Source organism: Siphateles boraxobius, unplaced genomic scaffold (genome assembly GCF_051911475.1).
Source record: "Siphateles boraxobius isolate OS27281-9 unplaced genomic scaffold, OSU_SipBor_1 13, whole genome shotgun sequence".
Taxonomy (NCBI): domain Eukaryota; kingdom Metazoa; phylum Chordata; class Actinopteri; order Cypriniformes; family Leuciscidae; genus Siphateles; species Siphateles boraxobius.
This window is the reverse complement of record NW_027508733.1, coordinates 18,632,185-18,658,334: the sequence shown is the minus strand read 5'-3', so window position 1 is coordinate 18,658,334 and position 26,150 is coordinate 18,632,185. Positions and strand designations below refer to the sequence as shown.

At 37.4% G+C, this 26,150-nt stretch overlaps 1 long non-coding RNA gene across 1 annotated transcript; it reads left to right on the top strand.

The window, feature by feature from the left end:
- The first annotated feature begins 11,901 nt into the window (after positions 1–11,901).
- Positions 11,902–14,370, top strand: LOC143735914 (uncharacterized). Its single transcript, XR_013203333.1, has 2 exons — positions 11,902–12,180; positions 14,201–14,370. It is a non-coding gene; the product is annotated as an uncharacterized LOC143735914 (long non-coding RNA).
- The last annotated feature ends 11,780 nt before the right edge of the window (positions 14,371–26,150 follow it).

Genomic DNA, 26,150 nt, shown 5'->3' with positions numbered 1-26,150 from the left:
TTCCCGCCTGACGGACGTCAGCGATGGCGTAACCTTGGCGTGCGTCTTTGTGCATGCGGAGTGTCGTCAAGATGACTGAGCCTCATTTGGAGACGCTCCAGGCCTGGCCAAGAGCTCCAAACTGGTGTACAAGTTGGTGGAGAACGCGGGAATGTGTTTGGATGGCGACCACACCAGAGGTTTGCCAAAGTCCACCTGCAGGTTGTCCTTGTGGTCTTTAGGGCACAGTGGGACAATAGGCCGCCCCACCGTCAGCGAGAAACCGCTGATCTAGTCCAATGGGGGTCACCACAGTCAGCCGAATGTCGTAATGAAGCCCATATGTGCACGCCACAAGCATCTTGATCAAATTGGCAGCCATCCCTATATTCTTTCTCTCTGGCTTTCTCTTCTTCCCCCTTTCTGTCAGGCTGCTGAGAGCAATTATCTTTCCCCCACCTTTCCAATGCAGCAAGAGTCCTCTCAGAAAAGACATCACTTCCTGTCTCATCTCACAGAGGTCTTAGGGGCCATTTAAACAACACCGTTTTCAACTAAAAACGGGAAGCTTTTTGGCCCTTCATTTACATGACAACTGCGTTTTGGGGCCTGAAAATGCGAACTTTTGAAACCAAGTTTCAAAGTGCAAGTTTTTACAAATATACCGTTAACATCTCCATTATCAAAAAGCGAATTTGTGAAAACAGTGATTTCATGCGCATGTGTATTAAGTGTTCAGATGATATTTTCTTTACAAAGTGACATAGCCAACTACTGGCCTGGCATGAATAATACAGTGTTTTTAACCGTTTTCGCGGATCAGTGTGAACTGGGATCATTTTGACAACGTTGTCGTCTGTGCGTAAAAAAATATAGGACATTTTTTTCTGTTTTTAGTACATCGTTGTTGTGTAAACATACCAAGAGTCAATGATAAATAATAGTGTTCATGATAATGAAAACTCTAAGAAACTTCTCAAAAATATGATTTTGAAAAAACGTTTAAATAATTTTCCAGGAAAGTGTCATTTTAAAAATGTCATGTAGTGTAACCAAGTAAAAAAACAACATATTAATAACTTTAAAAAAAATAATATATATATATATATATATATATATATATATATATATATATATATATAAATTTACTTTATTTTATTTTATTTTTTTAAAACAAATATCATGAATTATTAATTCATTAAAATCAAAACTTTTTGGGGAGTCAAACCACATGACATTTTACAACCGGAACTTCTCATAAAAAGGTAAAAAAAAGTTTTTTTTCGTTTTTTTTTTTACTTTTTGACTTTGACACAGTCATGAGGGTCTGCTGGGGTCCTCTCTATGATGTCACTTCCTGTTTTATATTTTGCTTTGTTGTTTTTTTTCTGCATGTTTCTACATCACATGGCTTTGATTTGGACATTTATTTTTCAAATAAATTATATGTATGTATTATTTTAACAAATAGATTTGGACAAATATAATTGTCATGTTATTGTCCCATCATCCCAAAACATACGATAGGAACTGCAACTGGAACTGCAAATTTAGTCATATTCTATACTAACTAAGCAGCTTTCCATGGCCTTCAATAGCCTTCAAATCCCAATCCAAACTCAACTCATTCACCTCAAACCTGAAGTAGTGAAGTTTCAACTCTGTAAACAGAACCCATGTGCCTGTATAAAAGTGTCCAAAAGTCAACAATGAAAATCATTGTGAATGTTTCTCCAACTCCACGTACGACCAACCTTGCGGAGTAAGTCGACACAGCTAGTTCTTTCTGTAATTGACGTTAACTAACCTCGTCTCTTACCAGGCTCTCTTCCAGGAATACAATCATAAGTCCTGCCGGAGGAATCGCTCCTTTTCTTTCACTGGAATGTATCGTTCCTTGAATATGGGTCCTGGGGGAGTAATGGAAAAATATGGGCATATTTCAATAAACAATTGCAGCAGTTGCAGAGCACTGGCCAACTTTATTCCAGCCCCTTGTTTCATGGATGACGTGAGACATTAATAAAAAACAGAAAGACTTGACGAGCCACCATTCAGAATTGTTTTCAGGTGGTCTGTTTGGGCACTTAACCTTCAAATGTTATTGTACTGTTCTGTCCGTTGCTCAGCAATTGCTATCGCTATACAAGACAGCGAAATCCCCTCGCTAGTTCCGCGGCAATAAAACTTCCTATGACTTAAGTGACGTGATGTGCTTGATATTGTTTTAGAGGCTATCGTAAAAAAAATCCCATCATTTTATTGCGCGAGAGTATCTTTTTAACCAGACTCCTAAAAGAAATTCAAGACCTTTTTTCCCATGTCTGACGAGAGCTTTGCATCTTCGGAAAAAGTGTGGCTTGCCAAATATGTGGATATGTTTCTTAATACCCCTTTTAATATAATCCCTGTTGGCTGCCTGTTTGCTTTAGTTGGATTACAGTAAATGAGCTTCAGGCTGCTATCAGGTAATAACAAGCTTTAACATCTAATAAGCACCTCATGGAGAGCCTTGGCTCACTGTTCATGCTGGCCAATTATTAATGATTTCATATCATAACAACTATTATTACATTTCAGAGAGGTCATAATGCCATGATCTAAGAGGTCATGCTAAAATGCTCATTTTAAAATGGTTGGTTGATGGGACAACATCATTTTGTGTAGAAATCATCTTGTTAATTAATAAAAAGTTTAAAATATAGTTCTCAAATATATTTCAGGTTTTTTTTTCTTATAAATATATATAATGGGATTTGAGAAATATATACACTTCCATTCAAAGGTTTGTCTTCTTTAAGATTTTTTTTGTTTATGAGTCTCTTGAGGGCGGCTCACCAAGTCTGCATTTATTTGATAAAAAAATACGGTAAAACAGCAATATTGTAAAAAATTAAGAGATGCATATCTATCTATCTATCTATCTATCTATCTATCTATCTATCTATCTATCTATCTATCTATCTATCTATCTATCTATCTATCTATCTATCTATCTATCTATCTATCCGTTTAACTATCCATCCATCCACCAACCCACCAACACGTTTGTCCATCTATCCATCTGTCCACCCACTCATTTGTCCATCCATCTACCTATCTACCTACATATTTTCCATCCATTTACCGAACCATCCATCTACCCATTTGTCCATCCATCCATCCATCCATCATCCATCTACTTATTCACCCATCATCCATCCATCCACTCATATGTCCATTCATCATCCATCCACTCATTTGTCTGTCCGTCCGTCCGTCCGTCCTTCCATCCACTCATTTGTCCATCCATCCATTTTTATTGGATAAGCCTAAAAGCCATAAAAAAATACATTAAGCTGTATACCTATATTAAAATAAATGTACTACTTCAATTTAGTTGGATTATTCAAACTTATTCATATTTATACATAGTGGGTGTGTGTGTTTGTGTGATGTGATTTGGATCTCTGTCTGATGTGTGTTTTTATAAGCCACAAGATGCTAATAAGGTGTGGCCGTGGTTCAGGATGTGGGCTTACAGCTCAAAGATACTAAATACAAACTCAGGTAGAAATGACTCATAAACAAGAGAACTACAGAGATTTAACAAGTTTTTTAGCTATGTTACTACACATGCTCTGCTGAGACTCGCCTCTCTTGTTCGCGTGTCGCTAACTTTTCTTCTCCACAAAGTATATTATGTGAAGCTGCCTTGGAATTTAACCAAAATCAGGTACCTTTTTACGTAACATAATTATTTTGGCTCCATAAGCAGCATATAACTAGGTTTTACATTTTGTTTGACTAGCTGTCTGTTATTCCACCATCTTTACCTGCTACCAGACTGTTTCAATTTCAGCAATTAAGTCTTGAAGGTTTTTTTTGGGAACAAAACACACGTCCTGTAACAATGACACCTTAAAATAGAGTGTAACCTTTTTCAAATAAAGACCCAGTAACGTTCTTGTTGGATCCAAGGCTCTATGTTTCCAAGTTTTTCTCATTTCCATGGCAACATCACAAAGCATCTCAAATGAGGTAGCCTACAACAGGATGGGCATATGCACTCAATTTCAAAGTTTACCACAAAGTAAACATACAGTAATCTTCATTGTACAGCCCTAGCAGGTGTGGCGGCATTTGTTGCTAATGTGTCTCAATGCAGGTAGGCTTGACGCTGTAGCAAATGCAGTGAGAACATTTAGCGTGACAGCTGCCTGTTTCCTCAAACAGTTCAATATGCTAGCGGCTGTATGATCTTTAGCATGTTATCATGATGAAAACATATCCTCTTCGTGCATTTTAGCAAACAGATGTGTGACAGGACCTGCTTGGAGGAGTGCACTGCATTTACAGCTCTGAGAGAAGAACGGTGCCAAAATCTGCATTCGGCATGAGGTTCTTGTGAGTCTTTGCGTGCAAGTGCTTGCATAGCTGTAGTTTTGTTCTGCTTTAGTCCTTTTTTTAAAAAGTCCGGCACGAATGTATCTCAAATGTACTTTGTTCTGACACACTGATTTGATTTTCATTGCCTGCAAGTTTTTGAGCATGCAAGCCATGCTGAAAATAAAATTCCATGCGAGTTGTTTAAGAAAGCAGATGGAAACAATGTCACATCTAAGTTTAATCTATATTTTTAAAATCGAGGCAAAAACACTGTAATGCACAACTTGGAGTGATTTGTTGCTGTTATAAAATAGATAGAACTGCAAGGAAATATATTTTAAAGTTCATCCACTTTCCTTTTGGGACAGTAATTATATTTTAAGAGCTTGAAGAATTTAGAAAATCATTTAATCAGCATTGAATTTCGATATATTAACCGCATCATCTGTAAAACGGACACGAGAACACAATCGCTGAAAAGAAATTCTAATAGGGCACTGCATACTTTTTAGCAAATCGAAATCAGTTATGACTACTAATGTTATTACTTAATTATTATTCATGAACCTGGCTGATAAGGTTTATAATCAATCCATAATCACTTCTCAGATCGTTTCCATGCATCAATAATAATTATAAAACGGATACTTCCGGTCCTTGATTCTGATTGGTTGAGCTGTGTTCAAAGCCGTTGTAAATTACTCAACAAACATACACCTGTGACCGCATTACATTAATATTACTGCGCAACTGACGCTTGTTATTCTTTGTTGCTGCCGGTTGCTGCACCTGTTACTTGGAAACCTATTTGGAACTACATTGCTTGGCGGAGGAATAAATATAAATTTTATTTTAAATATATTTTTTTGTTGCTGGTGTTTATTTTATGAATAAAATGAATATTAAAATGAATATTTTTATGGAGTTACCGTTTTATAAAAGCAATAAGCCCCTTGAAGCCATGTTTTACAGTGAATTTAGAACAGCTATGGAGCGTTGTTAGGCACAACGTAGAGCGGAGCCTTGACATGGCTCGAAGGAGCGTATTGCTTTTATAAATTGACTCAATTTAAGTTTAATCCAACCAAATTTAACTAGTAAGCATATTTTAATTTATTTAGTACAGTTTGGATGGATGGATGTACGGATAAATGGATGATGGATGGCTGCAAGGATAAATGGAAGGATAAACGGATGGATGGAAGGATAAATGGATAGATGGAAGGATAAATAGAGATGGATGGATGGATAAACAGATGGATGGATACATGGATGGATGGCTGGATGGAAAGATAAATGGATGGATAAACAGATGGAAGGAAGGATAAATGGATTGATGGTTGGGAGGATAAATGGATGGAAGGATAAACGGTTGGATGGAAGGATAAACAGAGATGGATGGATGGATAAACAGATGGATGGATAAACGGATGGATGGCTGGATGGATGGATAAATGGATGGATGGATAAACGGATGGATAAACGGATGGATGGATGGATGGAAAAACGGATGGATAAACAAATGGATGGATGAACGAATATATGGATGGATAGATGGAAGGATAAACAGATGGATGGATAGATGAAAGGATAAATGGATAGATGGATGATGGAAGGATAAACCGATGGATGGATGGATGGATAAATGAATGGATGGATGGATGGTGATGGAAGGATAAACCGATGGATAGATGGAAGGATAAACCGATGGATAGATGGAAGGATAAACCGATGGATAGATGGATGGATAAACGGATGGATGGATAAACGAATGGATGGATGAACGAATGGATGGATAGATGGAAGGATAAATGGATAGATGGATGATGATGGAAGGATAAACCGATGGATGGATGGATTTATGGATGGATAAATCGATGGATGGATAAACGAATGAATGGATGGAAGGATAAACTGAGGGATGGATGGATGGATAAACTGATGGATGGAAGGATAAATGGATGGATGGATGAAAGGATAAATGGATAGATGGATGATGATGGAAGGATAATCCGATGGATGGATGGATGGATAAACGAATGGATGGATGGATGGTGATGGAACGATAAACCAATGGATGGATGGATGGATGGATAAATCAATGGATGGATAAACGAATGAATGGATGGAAGGATAAACTGAGGGATGGATGGATGGATGGATGGATGAACCGATGGAAGGATAAACGGATGGAAGGATAAACTGAGGGAAGGATGGATGGATAAACAGATGGATGAAAGGATAAAAGGATAGTGGATGGATAAACGGATGGATGGATGAATGGTTTGATGGAAGGATAAACGGATGGATGGATGGATGGGTAAACGGATTGACAGAAGGATAAATGGATGGATGGATGGATGAACAGATTGATGGATGGATAAAGAGATTGATGGCTGGATGATGGAAGGATAAATGGATTGATGGATGGAAGGATAAATGGATGGATGGATGATGGAAGGATAAACAGGGATGGATGGATAAACGGATGGATGAATGGATTGACAGATGGATAGATGGATGGATGGAAGGACGAGCAGACTGATGGATGGATAGATAAATAGATTGATTGCTGGATGATGGAAGGATAAACGATGGTTGGCTGAATGGATGATGGAAGGATAAACAGAGAGAGGGATGAATAAACGGATGGATAGATGAACGGATGGATGGAAGGATAAATGGATGGATGGATGAGCGGATTAATGGAAGGATAAACGGATTGATGGATGAACGTTTAGATAGACAGACAGACAGATAGACAGACAAACGGGTGGATGGATGGATAAATGGATAGTCATACAAGATGTGAAATTGTATAATCTGTTTGATGTCATCTGTCAAGGTGTGAAGATGTGATGTTGAAAGTTGTTATTGTTATTTACACGCTCGAGTTGCGCTCATTTTGGAAGAATCGTTGCATAGAAAGCTCCGCAGGCGATGTATTTTACTTATCACGTTATTACCACTCAATTACACCGCTGACAAGATATGATTCAAAGTCGTATGATTTAACACAAACCTTTCTATCACACGCCAAACCACCGAAGAGATGAAAGCTGAATGTTTATTTCGGAATCAATCCTTCAAAGCTCTCGCTGAAAGACAGTTCTGTCACACATTTCTCACGGTAACCAAGCGGAGCGCTATTGTTGCTGAAGAGCCAGCTTTTATTCCACTGAGTCACAGACAGATGGACACACACCTACTCACACAACAAACCTGTTGCTCTATTGACCCCTACACACACACACACACACACACACACACACACACACACACACACAAATAAATCTCTGCTACTGCCAGCAACAGGGGGCCGCTAAGGTGTATTCAGGTGCGTCTGGGTCTTACTGAAGATAATACATGGTAAAAGACACGTGGGACGAATGATTAGGACTCCCACAATCCCCTGCAGAGCGCCTGTCTCAGGTGTGTTTGGGGATAAACAAACACACTCTTTGTTTCCCTGCGAATGTTTATTTGGCTAAATCAAAGTCTGGACCTGCATGACAATGCTAGTATCGGTAGAGCGCTCATATTCTCAATTCGGCTTCAACAAAAACAAAACAACACAAATGATAACATGATTTTCAATTAAGACTTTCAAATAGATTTCGAAATGCTAATGATTTTTTGTTTTTTTGCTTTAACATTTAATTTAAAACCCTAATTTGTTTGTTGTTGAAAAGTCTGAATTACATTATTTTCTTCATTTTTATTAATGTTTATATTTATTTATGTATTGTAGTGTAATTGACTGTAGAAGACTCTTTCTTTAAAGCAATGGCTGAATTGGTTATTTTATTTATTAATTTAAAGTTATTTTATGTTGAAAAGTATTTTTTAATTTTTTTACTAACATTTTCATTTTGGGGTGTAATCTAGAAACCTCTCGGTTATTTTATTCATTACACATTTTTTTTGTTTTTTCTTTCATCAACATTAAAAATAAATGTTTTTATTTATTTTTTGTCTAGAAACCTTTCTCTAAAACAATCACTTAATTGAACCGTCTCAATTGTTAATTTTTTTATCAACATTTATTTTTTAGTGTAATCGAGAAGTCTGTTATTCCATGTAAGATATTTTATGCTGAAGTCTTAATTACATTATTTTACACTTTCTTATTTTGTGTAATCTAGAAGCATTTTTCTCTAAAGTTATTCATTACATCTCAATTACGTTAATTTTATTTTTCCTTGTTTATTTTTAACAGTGTTTTTATTTTTAACAGACGTTTCCTTCTCTAAAGCAACCACTGAATCTGTTATTTTCAAGGGGGCAATCAATCAGCCGGAAACTGAAGCCTCGCGAGAGCCGCCATTGTAGCAGAACTTCTCCTGCTGTTAGCATTCCATTGACTCTCATTCATTTTGGCGTCACTTTGACAGCGAATAACTTTACATCTGAGGCGTCCAAAGACTTCATTTGTCCATTATTTATTTCTAAATAAACACGACAATGTATAAAAGGCTCAATTACTTTGTATCTTACGTTATGGCCCCGTAGAAGCCGTTTTTGTTAAAAACAGGCTAACGATTGAGTCATAACCACGCGACTTTATGTCGCACAATAGAGACATTTTAGTATAGACAGGAGGAGAAGCTCGCAGGCAATCTTTTACTGTCTATGAGGCAATCGGGGGAACATAGAGGCATAAAGTCAAGGGAGAAGCCCATAGATAGAGAGTCCATAAAAACAACGGGACAAAATATTTCAACAACGTTTTTGAGGAATTAGGTGATTCAGATTTTTTTGCCACAGCTACTAAAAGATGTACAACTGTCAGACTGTCGTCACGCTCAGTGTGAGCCAGCGCAGTCGCTCAGCCATCAGACAGGAAGTGCATTAATCGGGCTTCAGTTTTCTCCGTTGAAATCAATGGGGTCACTGTGTCCATTTCTTTTACTGTCTATGGTTATTTTATAAATTTTTTGCTGAACAATTAATATTTATGAAATACTATATTTATTGTATTATTTTATTAATACTATATTTACTTATGAAATACTATAGTATATATATAATAATACATATACTTATTTATGAATTAAGTTATGCTGAAAATGCTAATTTTTTATAAAAAATTATCTTTATTAATATTTTTGGTGTGACCGAGACACCTCTTATTTAATTTATTAGGCTTTTATGCTGAAAAACTCAATTACATTTTATGAAAAAGTTATTAATATATATGTTTTTGTTATCTAGAAGCCTTTGTCTAAAGCAATCAGCTGTTTCTTTTTTTTTTTTTTTTGTGTAACCGAGAAGCTTCTTACTCCAAAGCAATTGCTGAATCTCTGCGATGACTGAAAATAACCCAAAACACCTTTGATTAAATCGTTTGGACCACCATCGTCTCTGATTCATCTCTAGAGTCATCCGCCGGCCTATAAATCTCCCCGAACCCCTTCATATGTTCCCGATGTATTAAGCAGTTACTGTTAACCTTTGCAAAATGAATGGTTTCAATGTTTCAGTGTGATTTACTCCTTTGTGATGCAATGTTTTGCAATTGTGAAAGGTTAAAAACTTCGCAAATCATGTACAAGGTAACTGCTCATCGGGGACTGCCTCGTCCTAAAAAAATACTGGTGTGATAAAGACGGTTGGCAAGGCAAGGTGAGTTATATCAGCATTTATCCTGCGCAAATGTTTCACAAAGCTCACGTTTAGAAGGAACAGCCTGCTGTTTCTTGGCTCGGAGGAGTTTAAAGTACTTCACGATCTCCAAATAAGATCGAAAGGCTTCAGCTAACATCTGTAAAAACCGACATATGAAGAATTACCCGCAGTTAAACACCCAGCCTTTTCATCTCCGCTCCTGACCTGCTTTAACCCGTTTTTTTCAAAGCCTAAAGTACGCAAGCCAAGCTTTTCATTTCTTGCCTCACGACGGCCCTCAACTCGCGCCTGTGACGTCAGCTAGCCTTTTCATTTTAGCCTAGTGCAGCACGACCTAAATGCACCGACAGCAGCGCTCGTATGTGATTTTCCTTCAAATTGCAGACTCTGTCAACTCTTCAATGGCGAGTTACTAACCTAAAATGACATGCTTGTCTCAAATAGTGTAATTAGATGATTGGGGGGTTTGCGTGTGGTTTTTAATGTGTGGCCCGTGAGTGTGACAGGATAGAGGGGGACGCTGGGGGGTTTGTGGTCGGCTGATGTTGACATGTGGCGCTCCAGCGTAGAGATCGACCATCTGCTGAGGCCTGCCGGAGCGAGAGCACTTGTGTCGAATCTCTGATTCACTCCCACATGTCTAGCTCAACTGCGACCTTAAGCCCGCTGGGATGAGTCGCTCTGGAAGGAATGCAGGTACGGCACCTTCGTCTAGACGCCAGGTTCTGCTGATCCCACGTCTGCTGCTTTCCCAGATCTCCTGCAAGGCTTCCAATCCCGGGTCAGCACGATCCTCCAAGGGCTCGCAGACAGTTGTAGCTATTACAGCCTCTAGCTAAGATTGGGGACCCACTAGCAGACCTTGGTAGACATTCAAGAGGGGGCGCAAAATATCTTTCAAATAATGTTAAACTGAATTTCTTAATTTTTTATTATTTTAGATTAGCATGTGTAGCATATAAGAAGGTATTTTGAAGAATGTTGATAACCAGAAAGTTGATGGGCCCCTCAACTGTTTGGTTAATGACGACAATCTTCAAAATATCTTTTTTTGTGTTCAGCAGAAGAAATAAATTAATTCAGCTTTGGAACAACTTGAGGGTGAGTAAATGATGACAGTTTTAATTGACAGATTAATTTCTGGGTGAACTATACCTTTAAGTTACAAAGTTTTGTAACGATGATGTTGCATTGATCACGATCAATTATTTTATTGTTTTAACAACCCTAAGTTTACATTAATAAAGAAGTTTTTCATTTCTGCAGACGTACAAGAGGAGAAATCACTTGTAGTGGGGCCATCAAATATTGACCTTGACGCTAAGAAGTTTGACATGCGTAACTAAAAGTGTGTTCATGCCATGTCGTAATTATTGTACAACTTGTAAAAAGTGTTCATGTCCTCGTAGACCTTGCAATTACAACTTGGAAACTTGGAATTTTCAGAGAGCTCCTACTTGTACCATGTGACCGCTGTAGGCTACCACCAGACATTATAAATTCATTTAGGCGTTGATTTTGTTTCCATTGAAACACATAATTGAACAGCTCAGAGTACAACGCCAAATTTTGTCATCTCGAAATTACGGGCTGTGTCCGAAATCACCCACTATACCCTCATTCACTATTCCCTACATTATTCCACAAATGTAGTTCACTTGAGAAAGTGAATGAAAACGAGTGAGTGAATTGGGACACTGAGTGCGCCCGAAGGGTTTTGAGTAGTTTGTGCCTGCTGTTTAATAATCATTTGAAACTGGCAGCACCAGTAGTAACATGAAAATATGTATCTTGAACTCTATCATGGAAACCTTAATTAAACAATAATCAATTAAAAAGGAATTTATACCTGTATGATATTACGCTGTAGCCATATTGGACCAGCGGTTTGGAAAATGGATGGATGATTCAGCTGCGGTGCCGCCTTCTGGTCAGACACGGGAATTCATTCGGCGTGCGACTCTCACAGTGCATTATGGGTATTCTCTAGCCATTGAGCGTACATCAGTTGTACTCTTGTTATTGTGGTGCATTTTGGGATTGAATGGCTGCACTCCATAACATCCACTATGGTTTCGGACACCACTAAAAAAATGGCTGTTCCCTCAAATAGTGGCTTATTTTAGGGCATAGGAAGCAATTTCGGACACAGCCACGGTAATTACAACATCAGAAGAAATGGACTAATTCATCACTGTCCAATGGGTTTGTATTGGATTTACAGTGGAACCATGAAGCACTGTAGTTTGGTACTTTCATGACGTAAATTACCTTTGCATATAGTTTCATTTTCGAATCGAGTTGTTGCACTACACTGAAAGCTGATATCTGCTACACATTTTTGATTCGAGGCATTTGTGTAAAAATACTTTACGCATCACGTGTTGATTTATGACAAGCTAAAGCCTGGAGTAATTCCAGACCAGGTGTTTAATTTAACGATGCGTTCTGAGGGTATAGCATGACAAAAGTCAACAGGATGACAAAACAAGCGAAATGATATGAATATTTGTAAGTGTATGTTTTGGTCGACGGCCCATGTGATTAATGTACACTTTCACTGGAAGAACCAGAACCAGAACAAACAAACGTAACAATTTCTCGTGGGAATCTTCCAACACGGCGGCCGTACGCTGGTCTGTCCTCTCAGTTGAAAATTGTACTAATGCAGTTATTGTTTTGTGCTGAGGGAATAATGTTATTTTTTTGGCTCAATAAAAATAATTTTGTTATTTCAGTGATGTAAGGTGAGGTCTTTTCGGTAAGATTATGTCCCGTTCGTCGTTGAGCATTCCTTTGAAGCGCGCAATTTTCTGAGGGAAAATCAAACACGCGCGGAATGCTCCTCGCCGGGCCGTGTTATTTTTTCGATGTTCTTAGCGAGAGCTCATGTGTAGATCAAACTGGAGCTAATTCGCAGCTTCATATTGTAGCAGAATTTGGAAAAACAAACAGAACGTATTCAGGCCCCCTTATACCTACTGTTATATTCCTGGTAGCAGGTCAAATGCCCACTGAGAGCCGCTGGATGTTGAGGGCTTTGTGTTGTTGCTGTAACTGTAGAAGTAACAGGCCTCCGACATACAGGTGCAAGATGTGTCCATCTTCAACATCCATTTATTTTCAACAGCCTGAACCCAGTCGTCCTGGTATCTGGAGAGCATCAAACGCTATTACAGGAAAGACGGAAAACATGCTAACTGGATTACTCAATGTCAACATGATTTTATCTTTTTTGATGTCTGAGATTGATTATGGTGCATAAAAAGAAGACGGCATTCCAAGCTGACGCTCAGACATCTGGTAAACAAAACATGCAAAACTAATCCGAGACAAAGCTCCACTGGGAACATCAATTTGCAATATTTGAGCATTTGCCTTTCTTTGATTTTTTCCCAGCTGTGTGTATGAACTTCATTATTTACCATGTTACCAACCGCAAAAACATGATTTCTTCATGACTATGGGCATTCTCTCTTGCTCACGATACTTACTGGATTTCTCTGTTATTTTGAGAAAATATTATGAAATTAGTCAATTAATACAATAATATTATTGAGCATTGATATATGTGTGTGTGTGTGTTCTGTTTTATTTAATATTGGAACATTATTATATTCATTCCATATTACATATATATGCATATCAAATCAATGTATATTTATATACACATAAAAATACATGTAATTTAATCTTTGTATATTATATATATATTTACATTTATATTTATATAGAATATATGTATAATATATATATATATATATATATATTCATACACACACACACAGATATATATATATATATATATATATATACATACATATATAAACAAACTGTACACATATATTATAACATTACACATTACTTATAGGCATAGTATGTCTATAGTAAATATGGAGTAATGTATAAAGGTATATTTATATATGCATATATAAACATGTTATATATAATATAATTAACATTATAATATTTAATAAACATTTAAAATTTATTTTAAAATATATATGCACACACACACACACACATGCATTTGTTAATTTTAAATACAATTTTTATTCACAGATATTTGCAAAGTTATTTCTTAGATCTATATATTATAAATATATTTATTATTATTATTAATTATAGTTTAACTACCCTCGAAAAGCTGAAAATATTATTGCACCTCTAGAAAGATTTGTTAGCAATACTGTTAAAATCTTTGCACTTTCTGTGTGTTTTTCAGATTCGTCATTTCAAGACAAGCATCTCTGCAGAGAACCGTGAGAGTTTTGTCGTATTTTGTGCACCTTACAGCTTTGACAGCTGCTCGCCCAGAGGGAGGGAAAGACCTGCTTTCATCCATGGATGTTCACCTGACCCTTTTTGTAATGTAATAAAGCCCCGTAATGTTTACAGTATTGGTTTTGCTTCAGAGAATCCTAGAAATTTGTCTTCCAAGCTGGAGGTTGTACTTTTGACCTCATATAAGGTAATATGCTATGATCAGTTTCACATGTGCTCTCTCTCTCTCTCTCTCTCTCTCTCTCTCTCTCTCTCTCTCTCTCTCTCTCTCTCTCTTTGTGTTTGGGAACAAAATAATTGAAGGACTTTGGAGATTTTTAATGCAGAAACTATTAAAAACAGTCTGTTTGAGGCTGTATTTTCTAACAGGTGTTTTTTGTACCAATAACTCTGGTGCCATTTATAATGTATAACTATCTGGTTTATTTTGTCATTTCTGAGTTATACAGGACCAGAGGTTTTCCTTAAAGCTGTGCAAGCAAAACATATGGACCACAAGAGCAAACTTAACAGTGAACATTGGTTTGGCTCTTAAACCCGTGGTGTCTGTTAAATAGCTGAGGAGACCCATTTCTCCCATTCTCATCTCTATTTTGGAACAGACGTTCCCTTAACGTTATCAGGATATTTGCCTTTCTTTAACACAGCATGTTTGGATATAAACAAGCCTTAGTTCTAATCTGTTTTGGTTGAGATTCGGCCTACATCACAGTTTATCACATCCAATCTCGAGCTCTCATTCAAATTTGGGGTTTAAAACAAATCAGGCCTAAGGGAAAATGCTCTTGTTCTCAACTGTCCCAGTTTAGTGGGAAAACAGTGTGAAAATGTAAGCCGTTAATCCTTGCCAAGGGCTCATTTGAGGCTGGGATTCACCTGTTCCCGATCTAGTTGATAAAAATCTGGAATCCAGCTCACAGAAGCTCTAAAAGGGACTTTTAACCTGAAAAAGAAATGTATTTACTGACCCTCATGCCAATACAAACTTATGGAAGACTGTTTTCACCTCAGAGTTAAACATATAAGAAGAGGTAAAGTTTAAAATAATAAAAGTCATACTGTGAGAAATAAAGTTGCATTTTATGAGATATAAAGTCGCGATTACAAGTAAAAATGTTTTACTTTTTTACTTGTACTGTGTGTGTGTGTGTGTGTGTGTGTGTGTACATATTATATTGATTAATATTAAACTTATATATGTGTATATATATAATTATTTAATTAAACATACATGTATACATAGAGTGTTTAAATATGTAAATATGATTTTACATAAGTTAATATGCATTGAGAGATGCAGAGTCACAATTACAAGATACAAAGTCAAAGTGTAAGATTATGAATGAATACTTAGAATATAATACTTACTGTACATTGTCCATATGGACAAAAGCATTTGGACCAGCTTCAAAATATCTAATTTTTTCACACAGAAAATTGTAAGTCATTAAAGGTTTGGAATGAAATGAAGGTGGGAAAATGATGACACAATTTTAATTTTTGGGTGAACCAATCCTTTAACAGCGGGTTTGTTTTCATCTACTATAAGCCAACACAACTGGTTGTCCAAGATGGACAGTGTTTCTACTCGAGTGTGTGGATAAAAGCTGCACCTTCAATGAACTGCACACTTTGTCTTTTGATTGTTCCCATCCTCTTAAAACTAGTTTGGCGAGAGAGTTAAGATTAGAACAGGAATTGGCACACGGCTGCTGCGATTACCTGTCTCAGGTAAGAACGGTCTGTATGTACGCAGATTCCACAATGCCCCGCGGCATCCGTGGCACTGCCTCACATGATCTCTGCTTAAAACAAAAACTGTACGGAACAGGATGTCCTTGCTTTCTTTAGACCAAATACATGAATGAGCATGTCAGACGTTATGCGAACAAGTTCATCTAGTTTTTTTTCTTCATCTTTTGGAGTCTGCATATTTGGAGTTTGCATGCCAAACGTCCAATGCTACTTTGCTCTTTTATGCTAGTATTTGAAATTTTGAGGTTACATTTTTTAAAAGATAATATATTTATTAAATGTCTGTAGTGGTTTAACAAACTTTTTGTGAATCGAAGATGCCGGAATGTTGTTCCGGATTATTCTGGCCTAATTTAACCCCAGACCATATGCCAGTACACACAATTTTTGAGAGGTTATGTTTACACACCATTTGTAGAATGGTAATCACATTTATTGTAGTGCATCAGATGGGAAATGTAGCTTCCCTTAGAATTGCATACAGATTAATCATTAGTAGTTAGGTGGAAGCTACTATCACTCTGTTGTCTTAAATATTATCTCTAAATCCCCTAGTTGGCGTATAGCTTAAAGATAAGGCATGTTCCCTCCTTAGTCCAAGGATATTGATTAAACACTTAGTTTCTTTATTTGAACACTGAGTCACTCACGGCCAAGATAAATGGTTAAAGCAACAATGTCTATATGCACTGCAACATTTGACTTGAACATGAGATAGCAGTGTTTTGAAAGATTAATCGATTTTTGCAATCCCTAATGGCATTTTATAGGATCCTATCATAAGTGGCGCTTGCTAATTCGCTAATAGTGTTGTTGACACTTAGAGTGCTAAACTTTGTTGTGTAACTTACTGCGAATAGACTTACGATTTTCATGTGGATGATAAAACGGGTAAAAAAAACCCACTTGCACTGGAGTAAGCAATCTCTCAGAACACTCTTGCAAATATCAAGGGTGGCCTTAGCATAATAATGTGCTAAATACACTCAGAACTTCTTAGAAACCACCTAGCAATCACTCAGAACATGTTAGCAACCTTCTAGCAGATATCAAGAACAGTCTGAGCGTAATAATGTGCTAAAAATCATTCAGAATTTCTTAACCACTTGGCGATTGCTCAGAACACCTTTGCACAACTCTAGCAAACGACAGAACACACTTAGCATGCTAAAAACCACACAGAATATTCTAAAGCAATCCCACAGAACACTAGCAAATGTAAAAAATGTCATTAGCATAATAATGTGCTAAAAACTATTTTAATTTCTTAACCACCAATCAGTCGCTCAGAACATGCTAGCAACACTATATATCACAAACATAGTCTTAGCATTAATGATGTGCTAAGAACACTCAGAACCCCTAGCAATCACCTAGCAATTGCTCAGAACACGCTAAGAACACTCTAGCGATCAACTACTCCTTTAGAACAACAACATGCTAAAAACAAACACTCAAGGCCCGTCCCAATTCTCTTATTTATATACTATCCTTTGCCTTTTTTTAGAATAAGTAGTGCGATTAGTGTGTTCTGACTGGAAATCCCTACAAGAAAGTGCACTTCATTAACCGAAAATGTGTGGAATGTTGAACACTTCATGCACTTTCTTTACGAGTGGAAGGAGCTATCATAATATTTTGTTGGATGACAAAATAGCCTTATAACATTCATACACTAGATGGTTGAGTACATAGTACATAGTATAAGTGCAAAGTGTATAGTGCGTAGACGCAACTTGAGAACACACTAGCATTATGGCGGGAGTTTTGCACAGGCAAGCACCACTTATTTTCTTTTAAAAATGTAAACGTTTTTTTTTTTATATTTGGTGGGTTTTTTATTTAAAAATTTTAACTATGGTTATTTTCTACATTGTGTGTGTGTGTGATATTTATAGGGATGCCGAGAGGGTGCATTTCAATTAGCATGTCATTTCAATCTTTTGACAGAAGTTAAACATATGTATGCCTTCCATATGATGTGCTATACCATTGGTTTAAACGCTATTTTGGGCAATCTTCATGTGGCATAATTTAATCTTTAACTTTTCTTTCAATGAAAAAAAAGCCCCCCCTCATTCACTCATCTTGGGCCCTTTCTTGTGTCGAGCGTACCCTCTTATTTAAAGGGAATAATCTGTAAATTGCATGCTGGTTTAGACTTAATCATAACAACTCAAAGTAAATAGGTCACAATGAGTGCTTCTTTCTTTCTTTACCAACCCCCCCCCCCCCCCTTCACCTCCTCCTTTGAGTCAAATGGAAAGCACATGTGTCTACAGGGTTTATTTTTACTCCCCTTTAAAGCAGTTAGAAACCACTTCATGGCTTTAAAGGAGAGTGGTCGCTACGCAGAGGGGACGAAATTATGGGACGGAGCGCACGTGTCACCCTGGCGGTTTTCCTGCATTCCACCGAGGGAAGTATTAAAAAAGGCAGATGGGGACGTGGAGCTGCAAAAGCATGAGGATTTGCATTAGCATTAGTAACATCCTCCAGGTGTGCACCTGGACTGTGACCTTTTACCTGAGCCAAGCTATGGGAATTGCAGTCACAAAGAACACAACTAGAAACCTTTCTGGCTGCTTAGGGAAAGACAATAAAGATTGGCTTCACTAAACATTCCTAGCATGCAATGACATTCGTCTATTTGTTCTAAATACCGCTTGCTGTCATACCTTTTCATGTCTCAAAATAAACCTATTTATCTGTTAACAGAACAGCAGTTGCTGCAGGGCTTTGTACATGTTATGATTACACAACATCAAATGATAATTGGTACGCCGCATAATGATGCTGATCTCCAGCACGTGAGACACATTTACAAAACTTAAAGGCTCAATTGAATGTACTTAGTTCTTGTCTAAAGGACACCATGTTTACCAGCTATTAAAAGTAAGCTGTACGAGCTGTACAAGCTGTAATTGCTTTTAAATTATCATTTGATAAGAATTAAAGTATTTATCAGACCCTAAGAGACATACTTATTTCATATGTGTAATTGCAGATGCTATTACTTTGATCTGGTGGTAATAAACCTCAGTATTCAAGGGGGCAATAAAGTTTCCTTCAAATGTCTGTGCCTTTAAATTACGCCGCTATGTGTTTTTTAACTCAGCTAGCTTAAAACGTGTTGACTTTAACTAACTTGTTGGGCAAATGTGGCTGCTAAGATGTTCTGAGTCTTTTGAACATGTTAATATGCAAAAAGGTGTTTTTTTGGTGTTTACTAAACTGTTGTAGGTATTCGCTAGGTGGTTGATAAGGTGTTTTGAATGGTTATTAGCATGCTGCTATTGGTGTTCTTTGTGTTTGCAAGTGTGTTCTGAGTAATTGCTAAGTGGTTGATAAGGATTTTGAGTGTTTTTTTTTTAGCATGATCCTATGTTATTATAGCCTGGTTCTACCAGACTCTCGTACATTTCATTTGTACAGAGAGTCTGGCACCGCTCCATTGACAAGCGTTAACTTCCTTGTAGGCGGGTATTCTATTGAAGTCTAAAACTATTGGATCTGCCCAGAGTCACTCTATCTGCCATAACCAATCGCTAACGTTTGGTCGTGACATATGTCTTTTCCCGAACCCCGTGGGAGGATGGCCATAAACACAAAACTAAGCAAAGATTGTTCTTGCTCCGGCTTTAACTTCTTGATATTTGGCAGCGTTGCCACAACGGACCGAATGGCTTCGCTCGCATCTTTCTTATTTTGAACTACAACTCAAAATACGCACGAGTCGACATCAACGTCATCGTTCTCAGCCACTCCCTCTGTTCGCTGATTGGCCCGGTAAAATATTGATCGGAGAAAACCAAAGTCTACAGCGCAATCCCAGACGTAGTACTGAAGGAAAATGAAATTGAGCGGAAGTGCGTAGGAGGGCGGAGCCAGGCTAATGTTATTACATAGATGTTCTATGTTTTTGCTAGTGTATTCTGGGTGATTGCAAGTTGATTACTGGTATAGATATATACACATAGATTCCTTATAAGCAGCTGTTTCTATAGGCCGCTATTCGTAAGCCATCCCAGCAAACAAATGTAGGTTCTGTGAACGTTCTGGGAACGTTAGTTTTTGGTTCCCAGAACGTTCCTAGAACTTTCCCTTAACGTTAGGGGAACGTTCCCGGAACGTTTTCCTTACGTTATAAAAATGGAACCTAAAAATAACCTACATGGAACGTTCCTATAACGTTCTTGTTTTTTCCCCAAAAAAATAACCTCATGGGACCATTCGGGAACGTTAGGGGAACGTTCTGTGTTTGCTGGGATCCACCATACTAAAACAGTCAAAGCCGGTCCGTGAACACTCGGGAATAAGTTGACTGTGCGTCTGCAACCGTAGTTGTATGCACGTATGAATATCTATATCTCCAACAGACTTAGTTTACCATTACCACAATACAACAAGACAATTGCGTCAGCTAACATGACATTAAAAAGTTATCATAGTTTTGAAAAATCTTGTCATAATACTGAGTTAATAAGAAACACAAACCATTCTCACCGGTGATCCCATTTCTTCTGGAATGTAAATCTCAACGATTTTTCCAACCAGAGGCTGCACAATGTTTTGGCATCTTGGAAAACATATTGATTTTTACTGTGATGACAGCATCTGAAATGTTGACTGTTCCAAGATGGCGAACGTGTCGATGTGTCTGGAGGCTACCATCAACATCACCCTTGAAAAGTGTTTTCTTGTCACAGGTGAACATCTATTGCAGTCATCCGAGGTGAAAAAGTCGATGACTGATGGCATAACTATGTGTGAGATTGCGTCATTAGTGCTGTGAGACATAGAATGCGGTTTATGATCACAGAGCCATCATCTCAGTAAGTGAGCATGCATCAGTATGAAACCCAAGGGCACTGCAAGCTTGGGACATGCACAGATATTTCCCAGCAATGAGCTCCAGGCTAAGGTCTTACTTCAGACTGAATTCTGAGCAAGGTCCCCAGCCTTTTTCTTCACAATACATTGTAGAGTCACCCACACATCTATGTCATGGATGAGGTATTCAAATAGGATCTGTTTAAAAAACCCTACACTCCATAAACTTAAGCCTCTCTGCTTATTTCATATGTATGTTTGTGGCTGCCATCCAACTGTCCCACATCAGTCAATACCACTGTGCTGCTCCCGCTGAGGATTGGCTGCCTGCTCACGTCACAAAACCAGGTGTTCTCTCACACACACAAGGATTTCCCTAAAAAAAAGCTGGTTGCTAGGCGACAACGTCAGAGAATAACAAACAGCAGGTCTCCCAAGCACGCAACACACCTATAGAGAGCCGAGATGTACTTGATGTCCTGTGCAACTCAATACGTCGGTAAATATATCACGTCAAAAGCAAACACGAGAAATACCAGCACATTCGTAATTGGTATTTTATGACTTTTTTGGTTTCTAAAACAGACTGGTGTTTTCTACAGGCCAGGGTTACCTCAGCTAGCCAAAATTATAACGTTATATGCAAACAAAAACAATGAAAGCTGATATAGCTGCAAAAGTTGTTGATTTTGTACAATTACCTCAAAGATAAACAAACAAAAAGGATACTGTACTAAAATTGACTTAAAAACATTTTATGGCGATTATAACCATCACATTCTTTTACAATCAATCTAGCATCTATCTCTCTCAATATAGCTCAAGGCCCTAATTTGATGCTAACATGCTAGTAATATAACATTACAAATGTTATGCATGGCTTACTAAGCTAAGTGTGCTGCAATGCAATATAAATTAAGAAACAAGCAAACTGCTTTAGCATCTCCAGCTCAATTATTTGGTTTGTGCTAATCTCACTTGTTTGGGCTACACTAGGAAAGCCGTAATTTAGAGTTTTCAGTCATTTCATTCACTTAAACATTTTTCTTGGGGTCTAATGTGCCTTTTCTTAAAAGGCTAATCTTGCCGCTAGCTGCTTGTCATACCAACCTGAATTGGAGGGAGATAGTGTGTGGGGAACAGTGACCTCTACAGGATTGGTTTGGTTACGACATGGAAAAGCTTCTTTTGCAGTTTATCTTCCCAATAATTGAACATAAAGTGCACAAACCCTAACCTTTTGGTGCTAAAGTAAGACTAACACATTGTTTACTACCAAAAACGACAAGACACAATGCTGTTGTCTTATGTGTGGGCAACTTGGAGTTGGGAAACTAAACGTGTCTCACCGTAATCCTCTCATTACTCCGAAGTGTCAGACAAGGCGTTTACTGAAATCTCCTCATCCTGTCTCTCTTGTGAAGAAACACGGCTAGATATCTGTGCATGTGCGCTAGAGCCGCATTGACCACAAGCACCTCACATACCGAAGTGAGCCGCTGAGATTAGATAACCACACAATACTTGGGGGAAACGTCTGCTTGACAAAGTTCTACTCAAACAATCATAATACCAGTATCAGACAGGCAAACACTGGGTCCTGACTTCTGAGATTTCTTCAGTGCTGCTCCTTGGGGAATACTTTCACAAGTTCAAAGCATCAACAACTTTGGCTGCTTTTAAAGGGATAGTTCAGACAAAAATTAACATTTTATGGATTTTGGTTTATCTCAGTATTTCTCAATATTGGATATTTAATTGCACTGTTTTCACATTTAGATTGGATCTAACGCTGACTTAAGGTATACCTCAAAATTACGTCAATATTGATACCCACTTTTCATACTGTACGTTATAATGTTGTGATGCCTAAATTAATTTACGTAAAACTTGCAACATTTTGAAATTAAGTTCTTAGTGATTAATTTTTTTCGTTTAGATTTGGGAGTTAATAAATAAAATAAAAAATATAAATTGTAATACATTTTAATGTCTTGATTGGTTATTGGCAATAACATGCTTTTTTGTGTCTCTCACTACTTGTTGTAGATTTATATTACAGATTTTTAGAATTTATCAGTATCTGTCAAAATTAGATTACTTAATCATTTCCCCTACGTTTCCATTTAGATTAACATTGCCATTATCTAACACTCGCGCTCAAATTATTTTAATTGTTAGTTTTATTTATTTTGATTTTATAATAAATAAGTAAAAATGTAAATAAAATGTAAATGAAATTTCAAATCTCTGAGTTGAATGGTTATTAGTCATAACATGCTTTTATGATGAAAAAAAAAACATTTATACGTCAATGTTTGATATTTAATTGCATAATCATTTTCCCTATTTTTACATCATAGATTTTAGAATGAATAAATACATTTTAATGTCACAATTTATTGAATTATTGACCATGACATGCTTTTTTTTGTTTTCTCTCATTTTTGGTGCTTCACAACAACTGTCGTTTTATGGAAAATAACTGTAGCCATAGCTTTAAAAAATTCTTTCTTTTTTCAACGAAAACATAGCATGTTTTTTTGGAACGACATGAAGGTAAGTAAATTGCTAGTAAATTGTGAGTAAAATGATTTTCAAAGAATTTTTTTTTCAGTGTACTGCTCCGCATGCTAGCTAGAACTAAACTCTTAGAAATTCTCAAAAATTCTACTATATTATAGTAAAAGAAAGTTTAATTTGTTCGCAATAGCACATGCAGAAGATGAATTCACATAGAAACGTGCTTATTTCAAACCCCTTTGTGTCTGGACAGTAGACCCCCATTCATTGTGTCCTGTCCATACTTTGTCCGAGAAGAGCCTGGCAGACAGTAGCTTTAAACCACTTCCTCAACCACATTCCAGCGCTCCTAAATACGCCACTTCAGAGCGCAGGAGGTGACATCAACTGAATGAGGCCTGCTGACCTCAGCTCCTGAAATAGCCTTCCATGGTTAGCTGGAAGGAAAAGCGCTCGTAGGTCATTTTCCCCCAATTCTTTCTTGCACATTTTAGTTTTGATTCTCTCAGACTAAAACAAACCAACTTACGGATGTGCTAACCTTTAGCCGATTTCCCCATACAGAAAATATTTTTAATGGGGGGGTGGGGGAGGGGGGTTGGGTGCTTTAATCATAACCAACAGATTAACTCGCTTAAGATCACTTTATGGTCTTGGCGACATCTTGCATAGAACTGCTACGGCTGGCTAGCTAACGCTTTTGGACGCAATGCGAATTGCAGTGGAAGGATAGATTAGGGAGAATCAGAACATTATTTTGGATCCAAAACATATGTAAATAAGAAATTAATGTGTACAGCACCTCCTCAGAGCCCAAAGCAACAATCAATCTCTCAGCAATCAAGCCAAGATGAAACAAGGCCCAGATGGAGCTTAGCGCAGGGTATTCATCATGTAGTTAAAATCCAAACTTGTCATTAGCAGAGACAATAGCTGGAAGCGTCAAAACAACTTGCATAGCTTTAAATGCCACATTTTGTGGTAGTAACTAGTTAAGATGTGAAATGTATGAATTTTGAATAGCTTCACCCAAAGGATGTTAGAAAATCTTCTGTCAAGTTAGTCAGGCTTGTCTAGTTTGATGGATGTAAAGGGATTTTAGGGACTTTTTGATTACTGTTCGTTTACTTATTTTAGGCTAACCAACTGAACAGCAGCTAGATAGCAAAGAGCATTAAACCACCTTTGTCGATCTGAAGATGTCCTTTTCAGCATTTTTTTTTTTGAAAATTTTGGACGTCCAATTTCGGTCCACTGAAGGGGTTGTTTTGTAACGGCAGGCGACGTCTTTATTCAACGTCTTTTGCACGTCTAATGTTGACGTCGTTGGGACCAAATGTGGTCATTTGTGGACGTCTTTTTAAAACTTCTTTAACTGTAGTCCCATGTTTCAAAAGGGTGGAGGACGTGTTTTCTGTACCATGTATTTACATTTATGCATTTGGCAGACGCTTTTATCCACAGTAACTTTCATTGCATTACACATTTACATTCCTATTCATTGCTTTCCCTGGGAATTGAACCATGATCTTAGCGTTGCAAGTGCCAACGCTCTACTGTTTGAGCCACAGCATTACACCCTTGGAGTTTTTGGAAAATGATCTTACATAATTATAAATAATCTGTATTCATATGTATTAATCATGTTGATAACAACAATGTTGATATTTGTAAATAAAAAAATATTGCATATTAATCACGTAAATTACCTGAACCTGTAATAGACGTCCAAATGAGGTCCAAAAAATTACCCAGTTCAACGGTCAACGGTTGAACATCAAGATGACGTACAAGTTGGGTCATGGTTGGACGTCCAAATAGTGGACCTAGTTTGAACGTCGAATAGATGTCCAGAATTGGTCATGGACCGACGAACCCAATATAGACATGATCTGCACGTCTATCCGACATCCAATGTTTAGTGGGTTTAGGTTAACAAAGGCAATTGCATCCAGGCCTACCTAATCATTTTTACACAACTCAAAAAACATACCTTTAAATTCAATTCACTGCAGTTTCCAGATGAAATGCACATGTTTGTCAGTAAAAGACCAACAACTTTTATTACTTTTCACATAAATGGTTAAATCAAGAATTAATAGACTTTTCATGCTGTTTCTTGCACAATAGTAGTTTGATGACCTCAGAACACTTTTACCACAATACATGATTTGTAAAGGACGAGTAAATATTGATGTAGAATCACAACTAGCGCCATATATGGCTGATAAACTTCGGTAACTCACCTCTCGGGTAGGCTAATACGAGTCCCGCGAAACACGATCACAATAAAATACTTCACCTCAAAGATTTGTAGAAACAAACTAAAATGGCAGGGTTGCTTCAGCAAATACGTTTTATCTCATGTTTTGCTTTTTGTTAACACTATAGGTTAGGTCTGAGTAGGGTTTAGTGTAGGTGGCAGTACGTTATTTTTAAACGAGAAAGAGCGTTAAGCCACCAGCCACTGACCGGACTGTCGTGAAATAAGTTCAAGAAGAACCAAGCATCGCGAGATTCACGTTCATCTGTTTCGGATAAAACTGAAAGCGCTTTTAGCTCCACTCAAGTTGACAATTTTATTTGAAATGTCGCGAAATGTGAAAGAAGCAACTTAACAGTTTGCAGAAAAGCTCTGTCAGTTTTGGGATTGGCTACTTATTACCTTCCGTTTTTCAAAGCTAGCGTGTCCAGCTTCATTATTATTATCTGTAGCTATTCTCAGTAATGCTCAATAGCAGGATATGTAGTCTAGCTAGATACACTCTTAAAGATAAAGG